At 35.9% G+C, this 11,378-nt stretch overlaps 1 pseudogene; it reads right to left on the minus strand.

The window, feature by feature from the left end:
- Nucleotides 1–840: 840 nt before the first annotated feature.
- Nucleotides 841–4,049, minus strand: LOC112038255 (protein SHOOT GRAVITROPISM 6-like; annotated as a pseudogene).
- Between the last annotated feature and the right edge of the window lie 7,329 nt (nucleotides 4,050–11,378).

Raw genomic sequence — 11,378 nt, forward strand, 5'->3', positions numbered from 1 at the left:
AAACAATTTTTGAACTAGTGTTCTCAGATAAGGAAGAAATATTTAGGAAGTTAAGGACATGCTTAAGAGACAAAGGAACCACCAAAAAAGAAAAAACGGTAACTGCATAGTTGATTCAACAAAGCCAGAGACAGTTAAGCAAAAAATAGGTGCTAACTATAGCAACAGGCAGGTTAATGAATCTAAATGAAAGAAGGATACAGCACCAAGAGTTTCCAAACGTAAATGCTTTTCAGTTACATAACCGTAGCAGAGAGCAAAGATTGGGTTGTTCTGTTGGCAATAAATCATCAGTCTTACTAAAAAATACAGCAATCTACTTATCAGAAGATATACACACAATTGCATTCATAATTTTTTTATTAAAAAAAAAAAAAAGAAGAAGAAGATATACACAGAGTTCCAAAATTCTGAAATTTTTTAATGCTACAGAAATTTTTAAGTAGGAAAACCTTGAAACATCAATTTTGACCTGCTCATGCCCCCTCTTCATAACAAACTCAACGACAGCTTGTATGGCCCCTTTCAGCTGACTGCTTGATTTTATCACATATAGCTGATGAGCAAGACTACAGGCAAGCATACAGGTAGTGTACTCAAAGGCAAATATAACGACTAAAAAAGTACAATAATCTGGGAACACAAGCAACTGTATTTCTACAAACAAAAACAAAAACAAAAACAAAAACAAAAAAAACCTCATCCTTTGTCAACAAAATACAGACAGGAAATAATTCTGTTGAATACTCTGATGGATCAATAGATGCATCCTGATTATACATATAGAAAAACCAAAAATTTCATCCTAGTTTTACAATTCCCTTCCACAGCTTCAAAAAAAATTTTAAAAAAAACTGAATAAACAATGAAAATAATACAAAGAGTTTCTGGACAAAATTACACTCCTCAATATGGCTATAACATCCTCAAGGGAGGACAAAGCACCATAGGACAATTCTATGCCCACAGAAAACTTGGAAGCTGCAGGCCTTGGAAGTGAAAGAGAGATGCTGAAGCGTTGATCAAGGATCTACCCAAACTAAGGTTTATGAGATTTTTCTGGCAGATGTAAGAGAAAATTGGGAAGTATACTTATACAGCCTACACACTTGCACCTATAAATGATGGTTCATAATGCAGTATAGAGAATCAACTTATTTGACACTATTAAAGCTGCCTGCCAATAACTTACCGGAGCAGAAACTTTTCTAACTTCAGAATTAGTGTCGTGGAAGATACATGACAACCTATCTCCTAAACACAATGCTTCACAACTTGGTAGTACAAATGCCACTGAAAGTTGAAATTAAAAAAAAAAAAAAGGCATAAGACTGAAAAACAAGTGATTAGGAAGCTGTCTCAGTAAACAATTTTACATGGTAAGTTGGAAAAATTCCCATGCACAGTATGGCCAACTTGCTTGCTATGCATGCAACTTCCACAGCAGCCCAGCGCACAATATCCACTGATGCAAACCATCCTAAACTTGAGAAGCATCATCAAATACTGCCCAACAACCTCTTCGCCTTTGATACTCCACTTGTGAAGAAAAATACTGATCAATTTGTCTCAACATATGCAATAGCTGCTCTGCTCGACTTCTCCCATCCTCTCCACTGAGTTTTATAATTTTGAAAATTAGATGAGAAAAATATAAAATCTTACATGACAGATCTATTAGCACATACACATACAGATAGAGTTAAATATACAGTTCTATGCAAATGGATTGTATTATAAGCCCCACTGTTCTTCACTCTTTCAGTAAAAAGATAGATCAGTATTAAGGGATCACTTATACGTTCATAAAAGCTACCAAGTGCACGCAAGAAGTAAATATTACACGGGTATGATTTAGAAACTTCAGCCACTGGGGTGCTTCCACCGAATTAGTACTCCTTATTGAAGAAAAAGCAACCTTGAAAAATTCAATAACATACATCTGCTTAATTTTTTAAAGTCCAGTTCAAAATATAGAATTCAAAAAATGGAACCAAATATTATCTATATGAAAATACTCCATTCAGATATTAGAAAAAAGTAACGGCAAAAGCAAATTATGTCATCAATTAATATAATACATTTAACCAAAACTTCTAGAGACGAAGAAACATCAACGTTTACAAAGGAATAAGCAAGTCAGGACAAGCGAAGACCTTTTGATTAGAATACCTTGTGAGAAGAATTGCACATAAGAGAGTGATAAGGTTGTCAATACGGGGATTGAAAACATCTACTGAATCATTAGGCAAAGCACAGAACCAAACATTGCCTGCAGAATTTGTCAAAAAATTTATGAATTCGAAACAAATGTTATAGAGTAAAATTCCCATTGTTAATGACACATAATCCAATTTATCAAAATTTTGTACCTTCATCACATGATTTTGTGTTTCAACCGTTAGTTTTGGCTCTACAGAAACCAAGGTAGTGCAGGTACTTAAAGCAAGGGCCTACAAAAGCATCAAAAAAGAGGAAAAGTTAAAATAGTTCCAACAAAAGTAAACCATAACTGATAGCTTTAGAACAAGACATAATAATTTGATAAGTAATATACTTGAGTATGGAGAAGTTCAGTTCAAGATTAGAATCAACAAAGTCTTCATTGTCATCTCGGGCCTCTCGGCCTGTTAAGGACAAAATATAGTCAAGCATCATGTCCCTTCTTTTCAAAGGAAATGATGCACCATTCTCCACAGCTTTAATGACAGCACAACCCGCATTATCACCATCACAATAATGCCATTATCTGCACAAACTGTGAAAGCATATTAGTCCCCTGCAAAAGGAATAAAAAAAGACGAGACATCAGAAACTGAATACATTAGTTAATAGGATATACTGAGATTTCCATTGAAAAGCATTAGGAGAAAAGACAAGATCTCATACAATAAGTGCATCTATTCTGGCTTCAATAACTGTTGATGGAGCATATTTCGCAGCATAGCCATACATTAGAGCCAAAGCAGCATGTACATCATCAGACTCTTCTGCCCTAAAACTGTCAGAGAAAATGGATAGGAACCTACAATAGAATGAATAAAGAGCTTGTTCACATGAATATCCTTAATTGATACACGTGTTTCATATAAAATCACAAACACACGAAAAGGGGAGCTAACACTGACCTAGTTAAAGAAAATTAAAATACCAAAAAGTATTACACTGACCTAGAAGATATTATATACACAATGAAAATTACCACTCAAAAATAAAAGGAAAAAAAAAATGTGACAATATCTTTCTTTTCTTTTGGGGCAGGTGGGGTTCTACATCCTTCTAATGAATCAATTAAGGCGCAATTAAAGCATCCAGCCTGCCTTAAAAAAAAGGGGAAAACATAGTTGTTTGAAACAAAAGCATAGGCACTTCTATATAATCTAATTTCAGCCCCAAATCTTGTTAAGAAACCTGCAGTAACCGTAAGAATCTATCAAACATAAAGTCAGTGTCTAAAAGGCATTTCAGCGATGCTTGCATGTATATTTGTATTTGTACATTTGTACATATTCATTTGTGTGTATATATGTAACCACAAAAAGAAAAAAGAGAGAATAAATTTATCTTAGAAGATAGTACCTTTGAAATATGCCTTGCCCAACATTATCCAGAATATCTTTCAGCTTGTCCAATACAGTATCCAAGTGGGATGCTGCAATCTAAAAATAGTCAAAAGCAAAATATATTATAAGCACATAACCAAATGGAAACAGAAAACAACACGCACCAAACTGTTAAGATACCAGTCCCATGGCTTTCGCCAACCTGAGCCTGTTTGTTTGAACTGAAATGTCAGCTTGTTTATACATCATGTATTCAAAAACACTCACAACTTGAAGAAAATAAGAAATCAAATCACTTCCAGTGCAAAGGAAAGCAGTATCGATTAAAAAATGCTTCCTGAATTTAATTAAAAAAGTATTGATCCTGGTGAAGGAGTGCAGAATGTTCATCATATTTTCTGGTGAAAGCATTTCCAAGAGACATCACCCAAAGCCCCAGCTCACCTAAAGGCCCGCTACAGAGCTTGAGTGGGTCGGTTTCATTATCATTACGACGATTTGAACCCGCTTTTCTGCTTTCATATTTTGGTAATCAAAGCTCTGCTCATTGTGGGCCTGAGCTTATTGGTTTACGTGAACTCTAGGACCAATCGATTTTTTTCCTGTTCTTTTTGGTGAAGAGCAAAACTAGAATAAATTTACAAGGAACCGGGCCATATCAATGGCCCAACCGACCTTGGATACTATGGCCTTTTGATAGTTGGGGTTGGGGCTGGTTTGCTTCATTTTGATGGGTTTGTCACAAAAAGCTTTCACAATTAGAACTCTGTTTGAGAGAAGTTTTGGTATTAATTTGTATTTGTTTGAATTTTTTTTTTTTTAACAATTTTCATTCATCTTTTGAAAAATTTTAAACCTTAGCTTTTTGATCTATTTTATGTTATATTTTCAAATTAAAATCTATTTTTCTAATGACAAATGCAAAGGTGGGTTACGAAAGCTTAACAGAACAAATCTCAAATGGGTAAAGTGTAAAATTACAAACTACAGATAGATAACTTAAATTCAAGTCAAACCACAGGTGGATAAGTTATAATTAAATGTGTGTGTGTACCTAAATTTAATATTACTATTTACCATCTTTTTATTATGGAAATTACTATTTACCATTGAAAAACACTATAGACAAATAGATTAAATTCAAAAAAGAGGTGATATTTATAAACCCTATGTTTACACCCTTCAATCAAGCATTACCACGTCGTGCTTTTTTTAAATAAGCACTCATGAGCCCAAATCCTTAGTAGGTGTAATAATTTTTATAATTAATATATTTCCAAATAAAGAAACTTCCCATATGCACATAAATCATCTCTCTCAAATTATAAAAAATAATAATAATAAATAAATAAATAACTTGAAAATATAATTGTTTGAGTAAGATATTTTCTAAAATAAATTTTAAGTTTTATTCTAATATTACAACTCACAACAAAACTTATGAATATGTTCAATTATTCAATTACAACACATTTTATTCTCAGTAAGAAAAATTACCATTTCAATCATAATTCTCATTCAGTGTATTAAACGTACCCTTATAGTTGAGTTTCAACTTTCTATATATAGATAGATAAATAGATATTGATATCATTACAGAGCTCGTTGATATTAGCTTCACCAACAAAGAATTGCGCTTTTTAACTTGCGATTTGTTTTTCTTATAATTTTTTTTGTATATCATGAAGAATTATAGTTTACCAATCCTCAATTGTTGGTTTCTACCGTTTCTTCTATTGGAAGCCAATATCCATTATTGCTCAAACTGGCAATGCCAAAGATACTGTTGGGTTAACTCTCACTCTCCACCTCCCTCTAAACATAAAAATACATTAATCCACTAATTAGTAAAATGAAATTGATGAATCATCAAGTATCCAAAATAGTAGATGGCCTATCACAAGATTATACATCTTACAATCATTCACGTCAATTAACTTTAAAAATTTTTTTGTAAGTGTCATAAACAAAATTTTGAATACTGTTTTGAGATTCTTCCAACCAAACTAGTTCATCATCTACATTCCTAACAAATTTAGCCTAAGAGTGGGCCACTGAATTTGCACTACGCTTAACAAAGTTGACAGAAAAGCTTCAAAAACCATGTCCTCATAAATATGACCTACTCGTGATCTATTGGACCTTATAGATGTTATGGACTTCATCACGCTATTATTGTCCCCTTCCAACACCAGTTCCATGAAACCTGCATCCACACCAAACTCCAATGCTTTCCAGCATGCCATCACTTTAGCTTCCTTACTATCTTGCATCGATGGTCCTTTGGCCATTGGAGATGCCATGACTTCTCCCCTTTCATTGTGCACAACCACCCTAATTCGTAATGCATTTATGTCTGAGAAAACAGTAGCATCAACATTCACTTTGTCAATTAATCCCACTCATGGCTCCCATGACTACATTCAACCGACTGCATTTATTAATTTATTAATTATTATTATTATTTACAATGCCTAGACGACGATGATGATGATGATGATAATAATAATAATAATAATATGTACAATCAATATAATATAATAAGGGAAAAATGCGAAGAGACCCCCTGAACTTTTATTTTAGCCAATTTACCCCTTGAACTATACTTAAAGCCAAATTGATACATCTACTTAAAAGCCAAATTGACAAATCTGTTTAGTTTCCATTTAAATTGACTAAGTTTGCTCACATGACACACACGTGCAACCTGCCAAACACCCAAACTGATGGATAGAGGTAGAGAAAAGCTAGGTTTAACGATAGAGTGCAGTTGAAAAGAGAGAGAGGCTATGGTTGCCAGAATTCCTAGTCCCGTCGTCGCTGTTTTCTTCCACAATCGATCTTGTCATCCTTGGCTTCTGCTGCCGCTCATGGTTTCTAACAACAACTGATGAATAAATATTAGGGAGAGATTCATCTGACAATAACTGCTAAAGGGAAAATCACACACAAAAACCCATTACTAATTAATTTACAAAACGAGTTGATATCTTTTGATGTTGAACTTGAAAGATTCTCCTTATTATGGGTGAGTGGGACCAGGCTTCAATGAATTTTAAGCCATATCAAACCCACACATCTTTTTTTTTTTTTTTTTTTTTTTTGTTCAAGTGGTTTTTCTTTTCTCTTTCCACTGCAAGAATGGGTGGCTGTTATTAGTGCTAGGATATGCATCAATATTCTGTATGTTGTTGATCTTGCATTCCTATATTTACTTAATATTTATAGGGAAAAATAAATATCTCTCTAGAAGTACCAGGCCACAACCACAATTTTACTTTTGTCAAACTTAGCACAGTCAAGTTAATCGATTGATGAGTTTTCAATCTTTGGATTTATAAGAGGTTACTTGCTTGAATCTATCTCTCTATTTATCAGTTGTTGGAAACCATGCGGGGAAAGTCAAGGATGGCAAAGATTGGCAGTGGAAGAGACTAGCGACGGTGGGACCAGAAATTCTGGCAAGCCATAGCCTCTCTCTCCTCTCAATTGCACCCTATCGTTGAACCTAGCTTTTCTCTCCCTCTATCCATTAGTTTGGGTGTTTGGCAGGTTGCACGTGTGTGTCATGTGAGCAAACTTAGTCAATTTAAATGGAAACTAAACAGATGTATCAATTTGGCTTTTAAGTATAGTTCTAGGAGTAAATTGGCTAAAATAAAAGTTCAAGGGGTCTCTTGGCCACTACTCCAAAGTTCAGGGGGTTTCTTGGTATTTTTTCCATATAATAATGAGTTAGGGCTTGGTGGGAGATTGTAATTAAGCGCGTATGTGTGTCTTGTAGTTAGTCTGTTCTCAAATATATATATCTGTATATATTAAGAGGATTCAGAAAGTTAGTTATTATTTTTTTTTCCTGTCAAAAATACCCCTAAATTAATTAACCAACAACTTAAAAATGGGTTTAAAATAGTAAATTAGCAAAAAAAAAGTAAGTTATTTTTTTTTTTTACTGTAAAAAATACCCCTACCTAAAACTTAAAAATGGGGTTAAAATATTAAATTGAAAAAAATAATAAATTCCTAATTCTACGTTGAAATACCTTCATGCTTCTAATAAACTTCTACTTTTACATTGATTTAAATTACTACTTCTACTTACCAACTCTCTACAAAATAGGATAACTCTTATGTTAGTTTTAAAACTCTTCCAATCTACAAAACTCACCCCACGTATTATTTTTTTTATTTTTTTATTTTTTGGTGATTGGAAAAAGTAGAAATCTCAAATTATAATAAATGCAAATTATTAATCTTTACCCAAAAAATCGAAAAGCCTTTGAGCACGCGCGTGAGTGTGTGCTCAAAGGCTAGTGTATGTGTGTGTATATATATATATATATATATAAAATAATAATAATAATAATAATAGTATACATTTATATTTATCAGTGCATGTTTTGATATTCTACAAAGTAAATAGGTGAAAATGTAATAAACCAAGAAAGGGTCACTTGACTTGACCTGACTTAATATCGGGGGGAGATTTGAAAAGTCTTTAACTCAATTAGTTGTGGACAAATAATATGCTCACGTTAAAATTTTCTAAAAAATGAGTCATTTAAAAAAAAATCTTTTATAAAACTATCTTATTTTACTATATTTAATAGAAATCTTAAATGTGTTGGAAAATTATTTTACAACTTCTTTTATTTAGATTGTCATGGGATGAGGTTGTTTTTCACCAAAAATTAGTGGAAAATCTACAAAATAAGCCATATTTTTTTATTTTGACCAAAGGTAGTCTTACTTTTACTATTTTTTTTTTTTCCCAATGTTAACAAATACTAGAAAACATAGAAAACTATTTTCACACAAAATTTTCCATCGAAACAAACTGAATGTAAGAAGAAGAATAAGAATACAAGATGGTTGGTTTAACAACGGCAATGTGGCAATGATGATTTCATGGATGATGAGAGGAAGTGGAGGAAGGGGAAAGAGAGAGGTGGGTTTGGGTTTGGCTGCACATTCCGAACTTTGTGATTGTACTTTTGATTTTATTTTTGTTTTTGTTTCAACCAAGATTCAAAGCCTATCATGTTTTCAAAACAAAAAACAGCTCTTTGGTTATTCTCAAGTTTCTTTGGAAATAGAGAAGTGTAAATTGTTTTTATTTTCTATCAGTTTTAACGTTGTGTTGGTTCCACAAAAATTGATTTTTTGAAAATATTTTTCACATTTGCAGGTGTTTAGGGCAACTGAACATGTTGGTAAATCAAGTACCAACCCAAAAATAATGGCACTTACAGAGAAAATTGGGTTTTGCTTTCATATTCCGTAAATTAATTTTTGTCATACCCAAAAACTCATGAATTAAACCTTCCACCCTGTCACTATTAGTCACCCAACAACCACTCTCTACTAACGTCCTCGATCTCCAATCACCTTCAGTCTTTGCTACCATCATTCGTTGTTTTCTTCCACTAATGGTTGCCAATCTCTGCCACTGCCAATTTTTATAGCATTTTTTAAAATGCAACCAAACACTTATTTTCAAGAGAATTTTCTAGAATGCAACTAGTCACTTTAAAATATTTTCACCTAAAATTATTTTATGGTCTATAAATATTTTTCGTTTAACCAAACAAGTTTTTTGTTATGGAAAATACTTTTTGAAAACAAAAAAAATGGTAAAAAAAAAAAGAAATTGCCACACATATAACTACATGTTTTGTAAAAACAATAATTACTATTTTATCAAAAGAAATAATAAACAATGAAAAACTAATAAGAAGATAAGAGACGAAGTAGTGGGAAATTTTTTATAAAAACAAATTGTAGGGCCAGAATATCAAATAGCCCCGGCCCGCTCCAAACCAGGCCCAAGGGCCCACGCCGAGGATACATGGGGTCCGAGGATGGAAGCGCGAGAACTGACCCCCAAGGAACCTATCTGAGGAGTGTCCTCCCTCGGACGTCAGAGACCTCGAGAGAACATAAGGACCACCCCCTCAAAGAAGATTCCTTTTATGCCCGAGGAGGAGGGCCCAATGCCACGCGTTGGCAGCAGAAGTATGGCGAAGGGGCAAGCCCTGGGCGAACTGTCACCTTGGTATTGAATACTCTCACCTAACCCTCCTGACTGCATTAATGAGGATGTAACCCCTTGACAGGGCAACATCGATTGGGGTGAACCACTTGAGCACGGATATGACCTCTGACGGGACGGAGGGTCAGAAGGGAAGCCAATAGGTGATCAACATGAGGAGGAAGAGGGGGATATATAAGAAACGTGAGCAAAGTGTAGAAGGGTGGGAGCTTGGGAAGGGAAAACCTCCTCGGCCATGGGCCGAGGAGCATCCCTCAATTGTAAATTAGTCTTAGTATCTTCCAATAAAAAGAAAGTAGTTTATGCTCCGTTAAGCACGGCGAGCGCCTAAACCTTCGATCCACTCTCTACAAATTCATTGTTCTGGGTTCGTTGGGCCTTTAACCTATATCTTTTGGGCTACAAAACCGGACCCTACAATTGGCGCAGTCTGTGGGGAGGATTAGTGCACTGACCGGCGCAACAGGCGATCGTTCTAAGTAACCATTATACGGGAGATTAGCGGGGATAAAAAAATAAATAAATAAAAAAAGGAACTACCAAACAAACATTGCAGAAAGATAAAAGTGCGAAATAGAAGATTCAACAAAAACGGAAAGAAACTGCACATTACTTTATTGAACAAAAAGTTACAATGTACAATCAAAGGCTCAGGCAGACGTGCTTTAAAGCACTACTATCACAAGCTAATTCTACAATCAGAGGCCCAGGTGGACCTGTTCTAGAACTAGCTAGAGGAAAGGGGGCTGGGGCTAGCCTGGTTCTAGGCCACCAACAACTCCTTGTCCGATGCGGAGGAGCTTGAACAAAGCGAGGAGCAAATGCAGGGGCACCGAACGCCCTCCCTCGTGATGTTCCCTTGATTCTCTCCAGCCCTCACGAGCGTTGGCCGTTGGAGACGGCAACACTCGGGCACCAGCCATGACATGAGTTCGCGCGCCTCCTCCTGCAGGGGTGCTCCCTAGGGAGGAGCGTTAGGTATTTTAGGGACGTCCCTCTTGGCCACCGGGCATGGCACTATCAATGTTATGCCTGGACTCTGCCGCGCCGGAAGCCCAGTGGGGGCTGCGGTCACGACGGCCCTTGGCCCGGGTGCCCTCACACCCGCCCAAAGCCGCCCCATATCTACCAGCTCCAGTCACAATCCTGGCGGGGTTATTAAAGGGGTTTGGGAAATTAAAGGGAAGTGTTTTTAGTTGCGTTGGGAAGTTCATGGAGTGAGGATAGACCTTTCCCACGGAAAACCTTATATAGAGGATGAAGGCTGGTGGGAATTAATCCACGTAGAATTCGAAAAGAGAATTATCAGCAGTGCTAATCACGAAACTACCAAATCCCAAGAGGATCGTAGACCGCTGGATTTGTATCAATTCACGAGGATATTGATGAAGCCGCGCCTCGCGCACCGAAACATCAAGCACGGAACGCGAACGGCCAAGGAACACCTTGTAAATGAAAAAGACAGGGACTTGAATAGAAAGCGAAGTCAACACCACACGTAAGATCATAGTACGAACTGCCCCTGCCCAAAGCACCGTGGAGTTAATAGTCCGACCCGAGGACAAACCCCTCCTTACAGAGAAATGGAAGCGTTAGACAGAACCAAGGCATTGCATAATCCTCGGACTCAAGCCTATGGGGAAACTAACTGCTCAGCTATACCTGGGTACTAGACAGAACCAAGGTATTGCATGGTCCTCGGACTCAAACCTATGGGGAAACTAGATACTTACAGAGAAATGGAAGCGTTAGACAGAACCAAG

This window comes from Quercus suber, unplaced genomic scaffold, assembly GCF_002906115.3.
Source record: "Quercus suber isolate HL8 unplaced genomic scaffold, Cork oak 2.0 scaffold_95, whole genome shotgun sequence".
Lineage (NCBI taxonomy): Eukaryota > Viridiplantae > Streptophyta > Magnoliopsida > Fagales > Fagaceae > Quercus > Quercus suber.